Genomic DNA, 21,963 nt, shown 5'->3' with positions numbered 1-21,963 from the left:
ATGAAAACAGCGTGAGGAAGGGCCCCGCTCTGGCGCACCTGCACTCCCCCGCCTGCAGTGCAATAGCGGGCACCTTGACCGCTTACTAGCAAACCTGCAGGGACTCCACGCACACGGTCCCCGGGGAGCCAGGGTGCCCCCCCAGGTGTGCGGAAGGCTGCCTGCCACGGGGCCTCAATGGGACTCCAGCCCAAAGGGGGCCATTAGGGACAATGTTCCTGGGAAGCTTCTAGGACCCAGGACACGGTCCACAGCCTTGCACTTTGGACCCCCTAGAAATGTCAGTCCTCCCCACAGCCTTCCCGCTGCCCACTGCCCTCACCTCTGCCATCGCCGCCACCCTTACCTCCTCCCCTGGCCTGCGGTCCCAGCTCAGCCCCCTCGGGGCCCTTCCCCTCGGGACTTAAATACAAGCCCCTCCCATTAAAACAGCAGGTGGGGGACAGGGGGCGGTGGGCGGTGTCTGGCAGTGGTCAGCCTGCCCAGCTGGTGGGAGGTGCAGGAAAAGGGGCCTTGAATGGGCCCACCAGGTAATTATTCCGGAGGGCGTCCTCGGCTGGCCCCGCCTGACACCACGCGCTCTCACTCGGGACAGGTGGCCCTGCAAAGCCCTGGCCACGTGGGCTGTGCACAGGGTCCAGTCTCTGCAGGTACATGTGCAGGTGCGCCTCCCTTCTCCGTGATCCAGATGGGCTCAGGTTACCCCAAAAGCCCCAATTAAAGAGGACCTCAGGTAATTTAGGGAAAAACGCTGGCCTGGGCCACATGGGATGCGCCCCATGCAAGGGCAAGGGCCGGGGTCAGGCGAGGGGTGGAACCTGAGGCTGGTGAAGGGCGGGGCCAGGGTGAGGGGGCGGGGATGGGGCGGACCTGGGGGGTGGGCCCACACGCAGGGCACCTGACCAGCAACGAGCGTGGTGTATCCAGGAGTCTCCCCCAAGGACCCCTTTTGGACTCCTGTGCCGCGGGGTCAGCAGCTGGTTCCACGTTTGTCCTTCTGAGTAGGAAGCCAAGCGCTCGGTCGTCTCTATGCCACGCCCTGCGTCCCCCTGACTGCCCAGCCCCAGGCTCAGGGCAGGTGAGGTTTGGAGTCGAGCTGAGTGGAGGCGGGCACAACCCCGAGAAACCCTCTCGTGCGCAGCAGGGCCTGCCGTGACACTGGCACCTGCACCACTTTCCAGGTGTACCTGGGGACTGTCACCTGGGCGGGACCAGGAAGAGGGAAGCAGACCATTTGGCGACGCCTCCGAGGCCCACGCCTCGTGCTTTAGCTCCCACTGGGCTTCAGAGCCGCATGATCACCTTGAGGCGGCGCTGCCTGTCCCTCTGGGGAGACCACGCCTCATCTGCCTGGTTTCTGCGGTGGAGTCGCGGGCAGGCCGGGCCCACAGAGCAGCTGATCTCTGAGATCCCCCAGCCCCTCTGATCTTGTGAAATATGTGTCCGCTTTAAGTGCAAGAAGAGCCCAAAGATTAATTAACACGCAGGCCGCTCCAACCACCCTATATGGTCCCCACCATCACCAGGGCCCCCCTGAGCAATGGGAGAGGCAGGGCTCTATTGAAACATAATTTGGCAACCTAAAATACAAGGTGAAGCTGATGTCTTAGCTTGTCCAGTGGAGAGACGGTCAAAACAAAACAAAAACCCCAAACAAAATAGATTTTGCAACTGGACGAGGAAGCAGCCTGTAAGTGCCCAACAAGGGTCTAATTAGAGACTTCAAGTGGAGTTCTGCAGATGAATTATTTACAGTTCTTCAAAGGGCAATGATGATAATAATAACCTTCGCAATTCCAAAATTAAGCTTGTTATGCTCTTTTCCTCTGCTCCAGAAACTCTCTGAGGTCTGTCATCAAGCAAAACGTGAGGAGTGAAGCCAGCTCTCCCTCAGGGGTGACACCCGTGGGCCAGCGCTGGGCCCGCTCTGCGCTGCCATCCCTCCTCCCCCCACCTGGGGGGACCAGTGCAGCCCGCGTTCGAAAGGGAAAGCTGCATAAGTGTCCTCTGTCCCCACCCCCTCACCCCCCGTTTCTTCTGGGACTTAAGGATGGTCTGCTTGTTCATTCAGGACTCAAAAAGTTGTAGAGGCTCAAAGAAGAAACCAAAGTCTCTATTCCCATCAGAGAGAGACCCTGGAACTGCCAAATTTAAAACAAAATAACAACACAGCTGTTATGAAAAAGTCACCAAAAAGTGAATGGCGACTGACCGCGTCTTCTTGGGCCTGTAGCGGCAGCTGTCTGACTGGAAATTAAGGGTTTGTCTGTTTAGGATGCACAGCTGCAGAGTTGAGGCTTCAGGGGGGTGGGAACTCCTGGCTCATCCTGATGGACACCTCCCGGGGCTGCAGAGCCTTCTCTGGTCCCCAAAGGGTAACCTTGCCCTCCCTGCAGCGGTGAGGAGACCCTGCCACGCACACCTCAGGCCTGCGGCCACGCCTGTCCCGTTGGCTCCCTCATCCCCCATCCTCAACCCACTTGCACCCGGAGCTTGTGTGGGGCAGGCCTCTGGCTGCCAGCAACAGACTCTCACTACCCCCCGCGTCAGCCCAGGGTCGCCTTCATACGCTCGAGAACCTCCCACGATGGCACAGAAGCCTCTGGCAGGAGGAACTAGGGCCATCTCGCCAGTTCAAGCCAGAAAACCTGATGGGCCTGTGATGGGCCCCACTTGGGGCATGCACCCTTGCCTGTGTCCTGCCCCTGGGGCAGTGAGATGGTACCACGGATGGGGATGGCCCTGTCCTGCCCAGGCCATGCAGACGGCTGGGGGCTGCTGAGGAGGCGGGCATAGCACAGCCCCGGGGGAGCTGCAGCTGCACAGTGTGCCCACCTCCAGCATTATGCCAGGCCCAGCACTCCTGTCTTTTGCTGGTTCTTTCTCCCCCTTTCCCTGGGAATCCCCACCACACAGCATCTTTCCACCCAAGGTCCCTAAGTCAGCCTTAGGCTGGCCGCACACACCCTGCTCTCCCCAGCCACACTCACCTGTGCAGGATCCAGGGTTAACCTCAGTGGAACCTCACCATTTCCCTCTCTTGCTACCACTCTGCCCTCTGCCCCAGTGGTGACCCCGCACGTGTGGATCTGCCCCCTGAGCAGGTGGGTGCGGACACTGACTTTTGGGATCAGTTTCTCCGGCTCTCGCCACTCATGCCACCTGTCATCCTCGGACAGCCCCCACCGACCCGAGGGGGAAGGACATCTTCCAGAGGACGCCTCCTCTCCCCAACCATTCTGCACTCGCCTCTTTGAACTGCCTGTCCTAAATGCTGTTGTCTTCACATCTTCTCTTTGCAGTGGTGTCCCCTTGGTGTGGCCGCACTGTGGCCCCTAAGTTAGAGAAGGTCCCCTTCTGCCCCTCCCTCCCAGAAGCCATGGAGGTAACGGCGGTGATAAAGGTGAAGGATGTGATGACCACAGGACAACGTGGATGATGGCTCGTGAAGCGATATCCAGAAAACATAGGAAATGAGGTATGTTTACGTGATGACCATGGTGTATGGAAGCTATGTACTCCTGTGGACAGGAATTGGGACAAAACATGAAAACCGTTAAGTGAAGGTGCTACGTTTGTTTCCTTCCAAAATATATATGGTGAAACCCTAATGCCCAGTGTGATGGTGTTAGGAGGTGGGGCCCCTGGAGATGCTTAAGCCTTGAGGGTGGAGACCTCCGGAATGGGATTAGTGCCCTTATAAAAGTGGTTCAGAGAGCTCCCTGCTCCTTCAGTGTGTGAGGACACAGTGAGAAGGAGCTGGCTGAACAAGGAGTCGGGCCCCCACCAGAACCTGACTGCTGGTGCCTTGGTCTCAGACTTCCCAGCCTTCAAGATGGTGAGTGATGAATTCCTGTCGTTTGTAAGCCACCCGTCAGTGGCATTTATTATAGCAACCAAAATGGACGACTACAGAGAGTTTTCTATTTTCAATGCCATTATTGTTGTTATAATGTTGTTTGCACAAAATAAAAATCATCTCTTGGCTCTGATCTGTCGCTGGTGGGTGTTGTTCTCTCACATATCAACACCGAGCAGCTGGCACTGGTTTATTTTCTGTTTGTTTTCTGGTTTTGTTAGTTTTTTCAATAGAAACCCCAGGCCTGTCAGAGGATAACCCAGAAAACCAGCTTTAATTCCAAACCCATAAGGGCAGGAAGAGTGGACTCAGCAGCTACCACGGGTCCCAGGTCTGCAGGGAACCAACATGGGGACACCTCAGTGACTCTGGAACCCTCTGCAGTGAGATGGATTCCAGATGGCTGGGCATCCATCACTTTCAGCATCAAAACTGTGTTGGATTTTGATGGAAAACTTCCTTTCAAAAGGGAATTTTTTTGCTTCCCACCTCTTAAGGGAAGCAAACTAAGCAGTATCCTTTTCTCCGAGGACTCAAGGTCGCCAGCATGAGCACAAGCCCTCTATAGGACCGAGACCCAGCACCACCATGACCTCAGGCCTCAGTTGATGGGGATTCACCCAAGACCTTGGGAGACGTTGGGTGCTGGGCGCCCTGGCAGGGAGCTTCCTGAATTTTTCTCTCTGAATCAGTATCGCAAAGTAGAGACGTTTGTTGAAGCGGGGTGATGGGTAAGTGGAGGTTTGTGGTATTCCCTACTTTTTACATGTTTGGAATTTTTCATAATAAAAAATCTTAATTCTTTTTCCTGTTTTGTGTCGTTTTTCCTGCCTTCTAGGGAGAACTGTGGTGTCAGGCTGGTCAGATGTCACTTGCTGCTGTTTCCAGCATATTCTCCTTCAAACTTGCTTCTCCTCCTCAACCAGGAGGCGGCAACCTGGATATTCACATCTGTGAGCATCTCACAGGCTCGGCCTGAAAGAGGGACTGGCTCTTGCTGCCTGGACTTTCTTCCATCTCCCCAAGGGCGTTTCCTGGTTCGCCAGGATTCCAGCTGGGTGAGGTGTCCTTAAACTTCCTTCCTCACCCTAGGAGGGAGGGATGGAGAAAAGGGAGTCAAGTCAGCAAAGTTCAAAATGTCCTAGAAAAGAATACATGTGGCTTTTTCTTTAGAACCGTGGGTGGGAAAAGGCTTTCTGGCCATGACTAAAAATCCAGATACAATGAAAGAAAACATGTTCTTAAAGAAAAGAGGAGTTGAAAAGATAAATAGCAAACTGAGGGAAAATATTCACAACATACATCACAGATAACGGGCCAATATCCCTGATGTATAAAGAACTCTTAAAACTCCCCAGGAAAAGAAGCCACAGATCTGGTGGAGCAATGAGCAAAAACATAAACAGATCATTCAGAAGAAGATAAACAGCCCTTAATCACAGGAAAAGATGTTCCGCTTTACCCATGATTAACTAAAACAATAATTAAAATGACACTAGCTACAATTTCTCATCTATCAGACTGGCAAAAAAAAAAAAAAAGTGAAGATCTTGATAATACACACTGTGGGCAATGAGGCTGTGGGGAAACAGACATTCATGCATTGTTGGTAGGACTGCACACTGGGGTACCCTTCTGCAGGAGACATGGCAATATCTAACAGAACTATACCTTATTCAGGAATTTACCCCAAAGATATACCCCAACTACACAAAAATACATTTATACAAAGTTATTTAATATAGGAGCGCCATTATATTTTTTGCTTTTATAATTACAAAACATTGGAAACAACCTAAATGCCACATAGGAAATGTTTTGAAGAAACATCTGTACAGTAGTTCCGTGCAGCTGGGGAAAGAACGAGGAAGATCGTACGGACAGACACGGAGCAGGTGTCAAAGGTGTTGAGTGATAAAAGCAAAGTGCAAAGCAGTGTACGTAGTATGCTAACTTCTGTGTGAAAGATAAAAGGAAATACAAAAAATACCTATCCTTATTTTTGCAAAAAGAAACCAAAATAAGACAGAAACAAATGAAATCAGTTTCCTAAAGGGCGCTTGGGCTGTGGGGGTGGGATCAGGAAGGATCCAGGCTTCTCTGAGGATACCATATCCTTTTGGCATAGTTTTTGACTTTTGGAATCAAGTTAAGTTTTTTACATATTCAAAAAATTAAATTAAGTCAATAAAGAAGGAAGGAAACAACTTAAAATTGTATGCAAACAGACAAAGGAATTGCCAGGCCAATTAAGGCCTATTCCAGAGCTGGCCCCGCATCATTTCTGCCATATTCTATTCAGACAAATGAATCCAACTGCACATCATATCGCTGACATAACAGTGGCAGATTGTATTTTCCAGAGATGACTGTGACCTTCTCCCTCACCCCACAAACCCTTCTGTGATGGACCCTGACGTGGCCCCTATCAAGAGGCAGCATCTATTTGTCCACCACCTTGGAAAGGCGAGGTTCCTGTGATTATTTGGATGAACAGACTATGGCAGAAGTGATGCTGGGCCAGCTCCGGAATAGGCCTTAATTGGCCTGACAGCCTCCACTTCCTCTCTCAGAGCCCCGAGACTCCATATAAGAAATCTAGGCTCCTGTGCTGGAGAATCAGGCCATGAGGAGGGGCCCTGAGGGACCAGATGTGTGAGTGATGAGGCTGTCTTGGACATCCAGCCCAGGTGGACCCTAGCCTCAGCCCCTATCTGGCAGAAGGGCTACCAGATAGGGACTAGTTCCCTATGTAGCTGAAAATTCACCTGGCAGCCTCCACTTTCTCCCTCTTAGAGGGCTGAGCTGCTATGTGAGAGGGGCCGGTAGACAGTATATGCCTGTGTTCACCTGAATCACTGAAGCCACCTTGGACAGACAGCCGGGTTGAGTCATTGGATGACGCCAACCTCAACCTCTAATTGACCACCTGCAGCAGAAACCTCAAGCCAGAATCACTCAGCTGAATACCTGCAATTCACAGAACTGCCAGGGACAGTAATAAAACATTGTAAAGCCTCTAAGCTTTGGGTGGTCTGTTATAGGGCTGCAGACGATCAGAACAATAACCGCATAGACGGGGAAAGAAAGAACTTATTTAAGTAACTTTTGAGGATAACCTCAGTCTAAAGAGAAAAAGATATTTTTGCTGGGTATAAATCTTGAACATTACTCAGGACAGTTATTGTTGAAACTGTTTCGTATGTATTCTATATTTGTGTAAATGAGTAATTATACTGAAATTGTGGGGAAAGGCAGGAACAAATGTGGAACAGTAGAAGGCAAAGAAGAGCTCTGTGGTGTTGGACTTACACGGAAGTGTCAGAGTGAGATCATGATTTTATTTTGTTTTTATTTTTTTAACATCTTTATTGGAGTATAATTGTTTTACAATGGTGTGCTAGTTTCTGCGTTATAACAAAGTGAATCAGCTATACATATACATATATTTCCATATCTCCTCCCTCTTGCGTCTCCCTCCCACCCTCCCTATCCCACCCTGCTAGGTGGTCAAATCACCGAGCTGATCTCCCTGTTCTATATGGCTGCTTCCCACTAGCTATCTATTTTACATTTGGTAGTGTATATATGTCCATGCCACTGTCTCACTTCTTCCCAGCTTACCCTTCCCCCTCCCCATATCCTCAAGTCCATTCTCTAGTAGGTCTGTGTCTTTATTCCCATCTTGCCCCTAGGTTCTTCATGACCTTTTTTTTTATTTTTTTAGATTCCATATATGTTAGCAAACAGTATTTCTCTTTCTCTTTCTGACTTACTTCACTCTGTATGACAGACTCTAGGTCCATCCAGCTCCCTACAAATAACTCAGTGTTGTTTTTTTTTATGTCTGAGTAATATTCCATTGTATATATGTGCCACATCTTCTTTATCCATTCATTTGTTGATGGACACTTAGGTTGCTTCCATGTCCTGGCTTTTGTAAATAGAGCTGCAATGAACATTGTGGTACATGACTCTTTTTGAACTATGGTTTTCTCTGGGTATATGCTCAGTAGTGGGATTGCTGGGTCATATGGTAGCTCTATTTTTAGTTTTTTAAGGAACCTCCATACTGTTCTCTATAGTGACTGTATCAATTTACATTCCCACCAACAGTGCAAGAGGATTCCCTTATCTCCACGCCCTCTCCAGCATTTGTTGTTTGTAGATTTTCTGATGATGGCCATTCCAACTGGTGTGAGGTGATACCTCATTGTAGTTATGATTTGCATTTCTCTAGTGATTAGTGATGTTGAGCATTCTTTCATGTGTTTGTTGGCAATTTGTATATCTCCTGTGGAGAAATGTCTATTTAGGTCTTCTGCCCATTTTTGGATTGGATTGGTTTTTTTAATTTTGACTTTGAGCTGCATGAGCTGCTTGTAAATTTTGGAGATTAATCCTTTGTCGGTTGCTTCATTTACAAATATTTTCTCCCATTCTGAGGGTTGTCTTTTCGTCTTGTTTATGTTTTCCTTTGCTGTGCGAAAGCTTTTAAGTTTCATTAGGTCCCATTTGTTTACTTTTGTTTTTATTTCCATTTCTTTAGGAGGTGGATCAGAAAAGGATCCTGCTGTGATTTATGTCATAGAGTGTTCTGCCTATATTTTCCTCTAAGAGTTTTATAGAATCTGGCCTTACAAGTAGGTCTTTAATCCATTTTGAGTTTATTCTTGTGCATGGTGTTAGGGAGTGTTCTAATTTCATTCTTTTACATGTAGCTGGCCAGTTTTCCCAGCACCACTTATTGAAGAGGCTGTGTTTTCTCCATTGTATATTCTTGCCTCCTTTATCAAAGATAAGGTGACCATATGTGCGTGGGTTTATCTCTGGGCTTTCTATCCTATTCCATTGACGTATATTTCTGTTTTTGTGCCAGTACCACACTGTCTTGATTACTGTAGCTTTGTAGTATAGTCTGAAGTCAGGGAGCCTGATTCCTCCAGCTTCATTTTTCTTTCTCAAGATTGCTTTGGCTATTTGGGGTCTTTTTTGTTTCCATACAAATTGTGAAATTTTTTGTTCTAGTTCTGTGAAAAATGCCATTGGTAGTTTGATAGGGATTGCATTGAATCTGTAGATTGCTTTGGGTAGTAGAGTCATTTTCATAATGTTGATTCTTCCAATCCAAAAACATGGTATATCTCTCCATCTGTTTGTGTCATCTTTAATTTCTTTCATCAGTGTCTTATAATTTTCTGCGTACAGGTCTTTTGTCTCCTTAGGTAGGTTTATTCCTAGGTATTTTATTCTTTTGTTGCAATGGTAAATGAGAGTGTTTCCTTAATTTCTCTTTCAGATTTTTCATCATTAGTGTATAGGAATGCAAGAGATTTCTGTGCATTAATTTTGTATCCTGCTACTTTATCAAATTCATTGTTTAGTTCTAATAGTTTTCTGGTAGCATCTTTAGGATTCTCTGTGTATAGTATCATGTCATCTGAAAACAGTGACAGCTTTACTTCTTCTTTTCTGATTTGGATTCCTTTTATTTCTTTTTCTTCTCTGATTGCTGTGGCTAAAACTTCCAAAACTATGTTGAATAATAATGGTGAGAGTGGACAGCCTTGTCTTAATCCTGATCTTAGAGGTAATGGTTTCAGTTTTTCACCATTGAGAATGATGTTGGTTGTGGGTTTGTCATATATGGCCTTTATTATGTTGAGGCAAGTTCCCTCTATGCCTACTTTCTGGAGAGTTTTTATCATAAATGGGTGTTGAATTTTGTCAAAAACTTTTCTGCATCTATTGAGATGATCATATGGTTTTTCTCCTTTAATTTGTTAATATGGTGTATCACATTGATAGATTTGCGTATATTGAAGAATCCTTGCATTCCTGGAATAAACCCCACTTGATCATGGTGTATGATCCTTTTAATGTGCTGTTGGATTCTGTTTGCTAGTATTTTGTTGAGGATTTTTGTGTCTATGTTCATCAGTGATATTGGCCTGGAGTTTTCTTTCTTTGTGACAGCCTTGTCTGGTTTTGGTATCAGGGTGATGGTGGCCTCGTAGAATGAGTTTGGGAGTGTTCCTCCCTCTGTTATATTTTGGAAGAGTTTGAGAAGGATAGGTGTTAGCTCTTCTCTAAATGTTTGGTAGAATATGCCTGTGAAGCCATCTGGTCCTGGGCTTTTGCTTGTTGGAAGACTTTTAATCACAGTTTCAATTTCAGTGCTTGTGATTGGTCTGTTCATATTTTCTATTTCTTCCTGATTCAGTCTTGGCAGGTTGTGCCTTTCTAAGAATTTGTCCATTTCTTCCAGGTTGTCCATTTTATTGGCATGGAGTTGCTTGTAGTAATCTCTCATGATCTTTTGTATTTCTGCAGTGTCAGTTGTTACTTCTCCTTTTTCATTTCTAATTCTATTGATTTGAGTCTTCTCCCTTTTTTTCTTGATGAGTCTGGCTAATGGTTTATCAATTTTTTTATCTTCTCAAAGAGCCAGCTTTTAGTTTTATTGATCTTTGCTGTTGTTTCCTTCATTTCTTTTTCATTTATTTCTGATCTGATCTTTATGATTTCTTTCCTTCTGCTAACTTTGGGGTTTTTGGTTCTTTCTCTAATTGCTTTAGGTGTAAATTTAGGTTGTTTATTTGAGATGTTTCTTGAGGTAGGATTGTATTGCTATAAACTTCCCTCTTAGAACTGCTTTTGCTGAATCCCATAGGTTTTGCTTCATTGTGTTTTCACTGTCATTTGTTTCTAGGTGTTTTTTGATTTCCTCTTTGATTTCTTCAGTGGAGATCATGATTTTAAAATGTGTGTGTGTGTTTCCTTTTTCGTATCAGTGTCTTGGCTCTGTACACTGCAAAGGCCTAGAAACAGTGACTCCCATCAGCAATAAGCACACTAGCACTCAGACTTTGTCCCTAACTGCCATCCATTCTCCAATGAAATCACCGAGGTTTCCCTGGGGAAAAGTTTGATTCCAGGACTGAAGCAAACCAGATGAGCCTAGAAAGTCTTGTTCTGCCAGCAGGTTAAAAACGGCTCAAAATATGATGAAAGTGGAGTAGAAGGAAGGGGCTCCCACTGCTTGAATCTGAGACACTTTGAGCATGAAGATGAATACTGACAGCAAAGCACTATAATGCATTACGTTTTTAAAGAGAGAGAGAGAGAGAGAGAGAGACAGAGAGGGAGACCAAGTTTCCATATTAATTTTAGAAAGCAAACCAACGAGAAGGGAAATTTCCTCTCTACAGTAGAATATCAATGAATAAATGTGGAAGGAATGGCAAGAATTAGGAAATCATAGTTTTGCAATCAATATAGTAGTGAATGATTCATGCAAGAGTCATAAGTGGATGCTAAGACCACTGAATCAGAGAATATTAGGAAATAGTTTATTTCCGTCAGTTCAATGTACCCCCCACAGGCTATGAACTACTAAGGGGAAAATGTCTTTTCATAGTGGGGAAATCTGGAAATGCCCCCTGACCAGGTGATTGAGGTCCATCATTGACCATGGGACAAGGTGAGTTCACATGTGTCCTGAAGTGATGCACTGAGGACACACCAATCGTGTTGTTTCCTTGCCAAAAACGCTAAACACACATCAAATCATAAAGAAACCATCAAACAAACCCAAGTTGAAGGACATTCTACAACATGGCTGACCTATACTCTTCAAAAATGTCAATGATAGAAAACAAAGGACACGTGTTCACAGCAGCATTATTCACAAGAGCCAGAAGGTGGAAGCCCCCCAGGTGGGCCCACCCAGCTCTTTGCTGCCCTTGGGAGGCTGATGGATGCTGACAGCTTTAGAGGGACACCTGCAGATCTCAGCTCCTTCTGTCGCTGATGAGCACCCTGTGAGTCTGTTTAGAGCTTCACACCCTCACAGCCCCCAGGGAGGAACGAGAACAGTGAGGCTGAATTTCAGAGGAGGGGGTCTGCCCAAGGTTGAGACATCTACCCAGTGAGTGATGGGGCTGGCTCTGCAATCAGTCTCTGAAACCCCCAAACCTCCTCCTCCACCCCATTCCTCCAGGTTGGAGATCAGAGCTGGCGTCGGAGCAGAGACCCAGGGCCCCAGGCTGCCCTCCCCATCTCCCTGCAGGTTGGCAGGAAGGCAGGGAGGCAGCCTGGAGTGGCGAGTGTGTTCCCGGTGCTTCAAGAGACTGCTTCCTCCTAGGCCTGGCCAATGTCAGCCCTCCAAAGATTGCCTGGTGGCTCTAATGTTGCTGAGGGCATCTGTGGGGTCTGCTCCCAGGGGTACCTGCACATCCCTACACAGGGGAAGTTGAGTGACCTGGGTTCCCTGGGAGCAGGACATGCCCCTGGGTTTCTTTTCCTAAAAACACTGTAATAAGGAAGAACAAATCTGACTCCATGTTGGATCTATTTTTTTTACTTTAACCTTTGTGCTCTGTTGCCTGGGCTTAGTCCTGCTGGCTCTGCAACTTTTGTACAAGAATGTTGCCTAGAGCCTGAAATATACAGGATAGCCTGTTCTCAAGGCTCTGACCTTTCAAGTATAACACTTTCCATTCATATAGCGATACAAAGTTGCAGAACAGAGAATAACATTTGTCTTGTGAGAGGTTTACAGGTACATCACAACCTGACCTACCTGGGCAGCTGCAAGAACAAAGGATTCCTACACCAAGAGGTCTGCAACAACCAGCCACATCTCCTCCCCTTTTAGTATAAAAGAATCTGAATTCTAACTTGGGTAAGATGGTTCTTTGGGACACTAGCCCACCGTCTTCTTGGTCTGCTGGCTTTCCAGATAAAGTCGCTATTCCTTGTCCCAACAACTCATCTCACGATTTATTGGCCTGTTGTGCGGCGAGCAGCAAGGGCTTGGAGTCGGTAACAACACCACACTGGGAAAGCTGTCACTTGTCTGTTTGTCCCCTGCTCTGCGGTCCCTGGTCCCCTCCAGGTCAGAGAGCTGCAGCCTGCACCCCTCCCCCCCCATGTCCCCTGTTTGTCACCTCTGCAGGCTCAGCACAGGCTGTTTGCAGGCTCCTCACCCGCTCCGGGGGCTCTGCTTCAGCAGGCTTTCATCAGTGGTCCAGCGAGAGCTTCTTCCTGGGGTGCTGGGCTGAATTCCTTTTAAGGACAAAACGGGGGAAATGTGGTATAAGAATAGAAGATGGCAAAGTGCTGGTGCCCAGAGGCTTCCTGGCTGCCTCGTAAAAACCATGCCAGCCTCTTGGCAGACTCGCCAGGGCCCGGAGGCTCGACGTTCTGCCACATTTAATAGTAAGAATTTCTGAACTCACAGATCATCCGTGGCTTGATTTCCAAAGCTAGCTGTTTCGGTCAACGTGCACAGCAAGGAGATTTCATAACATTCCTGTTGTTTTGGAAAGGGCCCACTTGACCGTTCTGCAGCCTAAAATTAACACTCGGAGAGCTCAAAAGCTCTGTTACTTTTCTCCTCCAACCCTGAAGCTTTGGTGGGCTTTTCTACCAAGGCCCCGTGCTTAGACCTGGAGCCCCGTGCGGCTGGAGTTCCCGGAGGACCCTGCAGGAAAGCACTTCTCTCATCTATACCCAGTGCCTTTGGAATTCTCTAGTAACACCAAAGAGATTAACACTGTTAATCCCATCCTGGACCCAAAACTGCTGCCCTTGGCTACAGAACAACAAAGTGAGAGTAATTGATGGAGGGCCAGAGACTTAGGGAAACAAGCACTGGTTAAATGAAGGCGGAGAGGACCCTTCCTGAGGGCCACGGGACCTCCTCCTCCCAGGATGGCCTGTGACTGTTCCCGACACCCGGCTGCAAAGGCACAGGAAGGGGTTCACCGTGCCTTTAAGCCAAAGGCTGGAAGCATTTGTGAACTTCGAGCAATTAAATGCCAAAACCTTGGGCTTCCCTGGTGGCGCAGTGGTTGAGAGTCCGCCTGCCGATGCAGGGGACACGGGTTCGTGCCCCGGTCCGGGAAGATCCCACATGCCGCGGAGCGGCCGGGCCCGTGAGCCATGGCCGCTGAGCCTGCGCGTCCGGAGCCTGTGCTCCGCAACGGGAGAGGCCACAGCAGTGAGAGGCCCGCGTACCGCAAAACAAACAAACAAAATGGCAAAACCTCCCATGAAGGCAGGAGCCCTGGAAGGGAAGCCAGTTCAGTCACAGTTAAGGGAGGAGGTGGGAGGAGCCAGGCCCTCTGCGTTCGGGGGGTCACCTGCTTTAACTTCACCAGAGCTGGACGTGCTGTCGGCTTCGGGGAGGGGGAAGGGCCGGCGGTGGGGGGGCCCTGGCAGCACGTCCCCACGAAAGAGCAGCCCCTGTGTGCGTGTGCATGCTCCCCACCAAAGCAGCCAAGGCGTGGCTTTATGTTTTTAAAATAGGTATTTAAAAATATTAGATTATTTAAGTGCTGTGTATCTTCTAAGCGTAGCCATTGTCCAAGTGTGAGGAGGAGAAGAATCTGGCTGTGGGTTCTGAGAAGTGGAGGCCGAGAGGGAGGAAGGCCCCAGAAGAGAGAAATCATGTGACTGTGTGACGGCGGAGCTGGGAAGTGGTGGTCTTGGCTGGCTCTGAGGCCACCCAGCTTCCCGATCCCCAAATTAGCTCCATCCCCCCCGTGTCTGCACGATGCTTGCGCACACGGGGCTCCTCAAGCAGGTGGGGAAGGGGTTCCCATTACAAGAAGAGAATGAAGTCGGGAGATTAAATCCTGGTCAAGGTCACAGGCTAAAAGCTGGAGGAGCCAGAATAACAGTCAAGCCCGGCGCCTCCAGGCCCTGGGCTCCTGCACCGGCACCCGGCTTCCAGGAACCCTGAGCTGCTGTGAGGCCATGAAAAGGGGAGTAACTTTTGCAGTCCCCTGCCCGCCAGGCAGCCCCACCCTGAGCCCCCAGGGGATGCATTAAGTGTGATACTGAGATCCTGAAGGGACCGAGCCTGCTGTTTGCTGCCCTCGTTCCTGTCTGGGAGCAAAGACGAGCCCCAGTTACCAAGATAACGAGGTTCCGTGCCGAGCCGGAGGCACACAGGCGGTTGGAGAAGAGACAGGGCTCCGGGTCGGGGGAGACCTCTCAGAGGACCGACGGTCACCCAGGACACGCTTGCTTGCCACTCGCTGGGGGGACTCCCAGGTCAGGCCCTGGCCGCCGCAGACGGCCCTTCTCCCCGGCCTGCAGTCTCCACACGCGGCCTCCGTCTGTGTTTTGCCTTTGCTGTGCTCAGCTTCTGATGTGTATCTTGAGGTCTTACTCCCTCATGAAGGTCTGATGGCCTCTGTTGTGACCCACTATGTGATGTCCCCTTCGAGCAGAGCTCTCAGGCCAGGCCAGGCCAGTGGTCATGCTGGTCCAGGTGGCCGTAGCCGGTGTGATTCTGTCATGGGGCCAACACCCTCGGGAGGAAGATTTGGGCCCGGTGGGCCCCCAGAAGGAATAGAGTGGGTGCTCTGACCTCCTCTGAGGGTGACCTTCAGAGGTCAGCGGGAGGAACAGGAAGGGGGGCAAACCTCCCGAAGTGCCAGGCCCCATGGGGTGAAAGAGCACGTTGGTGCACGAATGCTGGTTCTTAGGTGCGCGTTCAGCCTTCGGACCGGCCGGGCTCCCTTTCCGCGTGGTGGCCCTGGTTGTCACTGTGGGGTGAGCCGTTGCTGTTCACAATCCTTTGCTTCTCCTCTCCAAGGTGAGTTAGGGGGTCCCCCTGCTGACCTCAGGAGCCCTGGTGACCTGCTCCGGCCAGTGACATGTGGGCGGTGACATCGGACCCTTCTGGGCAGAAGTGCTCAGAGTCAGCCTGTGGTTCTGGGTGTCCCTGTCCAGCAACGGCGCAGGTAGAGGCCACTCTGACTCCCTGGGTCCTGGTCCCAGGGCCAGGCTGACAGGCAGCGGGCTGCCGCCTGCCAAAGCAGGTGCGGAGGCTGGCTGAGAGTCAAGCCTTGGGGTCTCAGCATGACTTGGCCCATGCTGCCCGAGGGCCTGCGAAGGTCTTGCCTTAAACTGAGCTGTCTTGCTACTGCCCCACCAGTTTTCTTTCATTTGTGTCTGCTTTATAGCCTCTGGCATTCATTTTTTTGGCCTGTCTCCGTCATTTGTTTCCTGTGCATCTTTGCAAGAGGCATTTAACCACATTTGGGGGAGAGAGATTTAGTCCTATAGTCTCCAGCCTTTATGCACGAGTTTAATCCCTTTCATTTACAGTGAATACTAAATTCATAGAATTATTTCTCCCATTTTATGTGCTATTTCATGTACTGTGAATTTCCTTTGCTTTCTTTGATTTTTTCTGCCTCTTCCAGGCGTCGGGATGTCTTTTGAATCCTTCTTTTCTTCTCTGCAGTGGTGTGGAGGCTATAGGTTTTTTTTCCAGGCTTGTACTGACTACCGTTTATTTTCCGTCTACATTCCTAACTCTAACTTTTTTCTAGTGAAGTCTAAAGTATTTACGTCTTTCTGAACAAGGAAAGAGATTTGATATCTTTTACTGTATCTTTGTCATTATGATTGTTCACAAATGCAAAATGTATTGAATAGTAGTCTTACAATGAACAGTTCATTTTTTCAAATTGATGAATTTATTTATTCTTGGCTACGCTGGGTCTTCGTTGCTGCGCGTGGGCTTCCTCTAGTTGCGGCGAGCGGGGGCTACACTTCATTGCAGTGTGTGGGCTTCTCATTGCGGTGGCTTCTGTTGTTACAGAGCATGGGCTCTAGGTGAGTGGGCTTCAGTAGTTTTGGTGCACGGGCTCAGTAGTTGTGGCACATGGGCTTAGTTGCTCCGCAGCATGTGGGATCTTCCCATACCAGGGCTCGAACCCCTGTCACCTGCATTGGCAGGCAGATTCTCAACAACTGCACCACCAGGGAAGTCCCAACAGTTCATTTTCTGGATGTACCCCACAATGTACAGCAGAGATAGATGAAGGTCCGTTTTATTCTCCAGCTCGAGGACTTGCATGTCTTTTCAGTCTTGGCTCATTCTTGGTGTCTTTTCAAATAGGACCTCTCCTCTCTTCCTCCTGCTCTCCCCTCCCTGAGCTCCTCTCCTCTGGCCAGAACTGCCCAGCCACGCCTGCATGGCTCTGAGCTGCTCTTTCACGTTGGGTGACCTCTGAACCTCTCTTTTTCTGAGATGCATTCTTGGTGAATCCCTTGCATCCGTCTTCCAGTTCACCTACTATCTCTCTGACTGCGTTTAACTGGGTTTTATTCCCTCTACTGGCTTCTTCTCTATTTTGGTGACCATCTTTTCCATTTTCACGTTTCTAGGTAGATCTTTTCCATTTCTATCCGTTCAGATCTTTTTTTTGTTTCTGCCAATTTTTTTGTTTATAGCTTATTGCCGTTCATAGGCTGTTGCTTTTCGAGATGTTAACAATCTACCTGGAGATTGCTCTAATGTTTTCATTTGATAGGGGATGAGTTTGTGGATTTTACTTGGCTACTTGGGGGTGGGGTGTGCTAGTTATTTCAACAGATTTGTGCATGTGGGTTTCCAGATGCATCTTGAGTAGAAGGAGGTTTCCTCTCTCCTCTGTCTCTCACTCCCCCACCTCTGTCTACATATCTCCTTCTCTCTCCACCCTTCCTCCTTCTCTCCCTATCCATGCCTCAGCCCACCCACACTCAATCCTGTCTGCCTAGAGGTTCTACAGGTTTCCGCCCAGCCTCCGGGGACACCCTCCCTGACACAGGTCTCACATCACTGGCTCTGGGCTCTCATCCACCTGAGCACTGAGTATATCACAGGCGCAGGTGGTCTCCACCCACGTTCTCTATATGCTTCCTGACCTTGGGTCCTCACCTCTATAGAAAGTAGTCAACTGGAACTTTCTTTCCGCTTCCTCTTATGGGTGGGGGGGTTCTGAGCAGTGGGCCAGCCTCTGTCTTCCCACCGTCCCCCCGCCCAGGTGGGGCTCTTTCAGTCACTGTTACTATCTCTGCTGATTCTGAATCTGAAGCCCAGTGCACACCCAGCCCGCACCCCACTCACTGCTTTACGCCTTCTGTTTCTGCCTCTGGGATGTTTGTCTTGTTTACAGTGTGGCTGTGACTTTTAAAAATGTGTTTTATCTGTGGTTGCTATGGATTTGGAGCAGAGAAGAGGCCTCAAAACACCAGCTTACAATGTCATGCTGTCCAGAAATCCGGGAGGTTCATTTCTGTATCTTCTTATGTCAACTTAAGCCCAAATTTGAGCCCCACCCTATGGGGCTGGCAGAAAATGCAACCCCTCCCCTCCCCTCCCAGGGTCACTCCAGAATCATAAGGCTTCCACGGTACCCAGAAGAGCCTGGAGAGCCTTTAGTGATCGTCTGCTGTGGAGGCCCCTCACCGACGTCCTTCTCCTGCGCTCGGGTTAGCAGCTGTTCCTCTGCCGTGCTTTGCGCTCAGGAATCCTCACCAAAACCCACAGTGCCTGGGTTTAGCCTCCCCGGGGGCACAGCCTGGCCGGCCCAGCCCCTTCCTGGACTCTTCTCCTGGGCTCTGCTCAGATCCTGGGCCCTCGAGACTGCCAATGTCTCTCCTCTTCCAAATCTCAGGGACTCGCTCTTTCTCCCTCCCACTCAGCCTCCGGGATTAGGGCTTCATGAAATGGGTTTAGGTTTTTATAAAAGACAGAAAGAGCCTTTGGCTTCAAGCTGCTTTGGCTTTCTGCCTGGAAAAAAAATCCCTGGGGCAAAAAAATTACAAAGAGCTGAGTGATATGCTTGAAATAGGATGAAGATGAGAAATACAGAAAGCAAATAAGGATTAATATCCCCCCCAAAAATATGGCGTGTCTATGAATTTTACGGCTCATTGAAGCTTATGTCTGTAAGAGACGAATGTCCTACAAGAGCCGGTGATGAATGAATGAGCTGTCTTTCTGAGAATTGACAACTCTTGGGGAAAGGTCTGACAGGCACCCAGTCGGGGAAGCTCAGGAATGTGTAGGGCTGCAGCCCGCCCGGCTGAGCTGGATCTGAAGGCATCACCTCATTGCAACCTCACTTATTAATGCCTCCTCACAGCAATGACGAAATGACCAACAAAATGACAAAATGGTGACGGACTTTTTAAAAAATTCTGTTTAGTAAGTGGGGGAGTACCTTTATATGGTTTAGAATGTTTGTCTTCAAAACAGTATTTTTTTTAGAAGTTTGTCTCTGAAAAAGGTAAGCTTCAGTCATCTGAGAAATTCTTGGAAACACCAGCAATGCAGGTGTCACTGCATCTGTCCTGTGGCCTCATAGCATTGCTGTACATTCCCCTCACTAACTCGCTGGGGACCCCTTGGCAAACCCCTTCCTTTCATACTCCACTGGATTCATCTGTAAGGTACAGAGGAGTAGTGGGGTGAACAGAGTCACCTCCAAGAGCTGTGTCCACCAGCAGCATCAGAATGTGACCTTAGTTGGAATAAGGGCCTTGGTAGATATAATTAAGGTAAGGATCGCAAGATGAAATCCTCCTGGTTTCAGGTGGGCCCTAAATCCAATGATGAGAGTCCTCAGAAGAGAAGAGAGGAGCAAGGACACAAAGGAACAGGGAGAAGACCATGTGAAGAGCTGGAGCGACGCCCTACAAGCCGAAGGGTCCCCCTGAATTGCCAGCAGCTTCTGTGAGCTGGAGAGAGGCCCGGAGTGGCTTATCCCCAGAGCCTCCAGAGGGAACCAACCCTGCCATGACTGTAATTTTGGACTTCCAACCTCCAGAACTGTGGGAGCATCAATTTCTGTTACGGCGGCCCTAGAAAACTAAGACTGGAGGTTGACCTAAATAGTCTTAAAGGGTCCTCTCGGATCCTCAGTCTGTAAGTAGGAAATGGGGTCGTACTTGGGGAACACCTCTGAGGGACCTTGCACAAAGCTTGCTGTTATCATCAGCTCATCTTATCTTGGTTCTTTTTATTTAGCTCTCCATGTGACTTTATTTATTTTTTAATTTTTATTTTATATTGGACTATAGTTGATTTATAGTGTTGTGTTAATTTCAGGTGTACAGCAAAGTGATTCCGTTATACACATATCTATTCTTTTTCAAATTCTTTTCCCATTTAGGTATTACAGAATATTGTGCAGAGTTCCCTGTGCTATACAGTAGGTCCTTGTTGATTATCTACTTTAAATACAGTAGTGTGTGTATATCAACCCAAAACTCCCAATATATCTCTCCCCCAAACCTTTCCCCTTTGGTAACCGTAAGTTTGTTTTCTAAGTCTGTGAGTCTGTTTCTATTTTGTAAACAAGTCCATTTGTACCATTTTTTAAAATATTCTGCATATAAGCGGTATATGAATTTGTCTTTCTCTGTCTGACTTACTTCACTTAGTATGATAATCTCCAGGTCCATCCATGTTGCTGCAAATGGCATTATTCCATTCCTTTTTAATGGCTGAGTAATATCCCATTGTGTATATACACCACATTTTCTTTATCCATTAGGTTGCTTCCATGTTTTGGCTATTATAAACAGTGCTGCTATGAACATTGGGGTGCATATATCTTTCAGATTAGAGCTTTTGTCTTTTCCTGATATATGCCCAGTAGTGGGATTGCTGGATCATATGGTAATTCTACGTTTAGTTTTTAAAGTAACCTCCATACTGTTCTCCATAGTGGCTGTACCAGTTTACATTCTCATCAACAGTGCAAGAGGGTTCCCTTTTCTCCACACCCTCTCCAGCATTTACTGTTTGTAGACTTTCTGATGATGGCCATCTGACTGGTGTGAGGTGATACCTCATTGTGGTTTTGATTTGCATTTCTCTAATGATTAGTGTTGCTGAGCTGGCTTGGAGAAGAGGCTGCCCTTGCTAAGCTGCTGCCCCAGAAGGCTGAGCTTCAGCCAGTTAAGCTCATAAAGAGAAATGGCTGCAGGTTTTGAGGACATTCAACCAGGAAAAGGGGAGAATTATGGGTTGTGGTAAGTGACCTCACGTGGTTGAAATCTTCTCGTTTGGAAAAGAGATTCATCTTATCTTCAGGAGTCCAGAGGAAGTACTAGAAAAGGGGTCAGATTCCAGTTCAATACAATACAATCTCTTATCTGGGAGGGGGCTGTCCTGCAGGAAGTCCAGGGCCCTCTGCCAGAGGGTAGGAGGGGTCTCAGGCTGCTGGAAGGGGTTGGACCAGATGAACTTGAGGCCTTGAATCTGAGCTTCTGGAAGCCTGTGTCCCTTGGGCTGTTAGATCCCATCAACACTAATGCAATCTCATGAAATCAGAAACCTCCAGCAGGCAGGGCCCATGAATCTGCATTTTTGCCAAGAGTGCTAGCATCACCCTGGCTGTGGAGACCCGGGGCCAGTGACTGGGCGTTCCCTGAGATGGACACACCCTGACCAAAGCCAGCTGCAACTCCAGGGGCTGCCCCAGCAGAGGACCACCCCGGGACCACGTCCCCACACTCGAGAGCCCCTCACCTTCCACAGCTCAGGTACCGTGCCATCCCTTCAGTGATGCCCTGGTCAGTCACAGGTGGATCCCCCATCTCTTCCGGTTCTGACTTTTGACCAGTTCCCTGTAACCAATGCCATGTTCTCCTCATCCCATTTTTCTAGAACCCACCTCCTTTAGGCAGACTTCCCCAGCTGCTCTCCCGTCTCTGCTTCTCTCTAACTTTGCGAGTTATTTCGTTACTTCCTTGAATCTATCAGCTTTTGTAAAGATGCGTCTTTGCTGGTTTGTTACCTGGTCGTTCTCTGTGTCTCGTGCTTGAGTGAAAGCTGCCTGGGAGCAGGAACTGTCTCTATCTTCTGTGTTCTCACAGCTCCGGTCCTTCACACGGCGTCCCGACACAGAGCAGGTGCTTTCATTAGAACTGGTTTACTGCAGGCGGCAGGGATCCGCTGGGATTGCCCTGGCTCCACCATGCACAGCTTTGTTCCTACAGGCCGGAGCTCCTGGGATTGCCCTGGCTCCACCGTGCACAGCTTTGTTCTTGCAGGCCGGAGCTCTGGGAGCAATCGTCCAGAATGCTTGGGAGCTTCGCTCCACGTGGTCACTGGGGACCCAGGCTGCTTCCTCTCTGCTCCAGTGTTGCCAGGCAACCTTCATGGCCTAAGACAGCTGTCCAAGCTCTGACTAGTCTGCCCCTGTGCTGGCCGGCAGGAAAGGGAAAGGGAAGGTTTAGGGCCGAGGCAATTCCCTGAGGACACCTCTCAGAAGGTGACATCACATGCCCATTCACAGCCG

General features: G+C 48.7%; 1 long non-coding RNA gene across 1 annotated transcript; it reads right to left on the bottom strand.

Moving 5' to 3' along the window:
- Window positions 1-4,383: 4,383 nt before the first annotated feature.
- LOC137225725 (uncharacterized) lies at window positions 4,384-21,724 on the bottom strand. The gene is made up of 3 exons (XR_010943990.1): window positions 21,460-21,724; window positions 12,811-12,928; window positions 4,384-4,947 (listed from the first exon to the last, which is right to left on the bottom strand). It is a non-coding gene; the product is annotated as an uncharacterized lncRNA (long non-coding RNA).
- Between the last annotated feature and the right edge of the window lie 239 nt (window positions 21,725-21,963).

This window comes from Pseudorca crassidens, chromosome 6, assembly GCF_039906515.1.
Source record: "Pseudorca crassidens isolate mPseCra1 chromosome 6, mPseCra1.hap1, whole genome shotgun sequence".
NCBI lineage: Eukaryota > Metazoa > Chordata > Mammalia > Artiodactyla > Delphinidae > Pseudorca > Pseudorca crassidens.
Note: the sequence above shows the minus strand (reverse complement) of the source record. Positions and strands in the feature narration are given on the sequence as shown.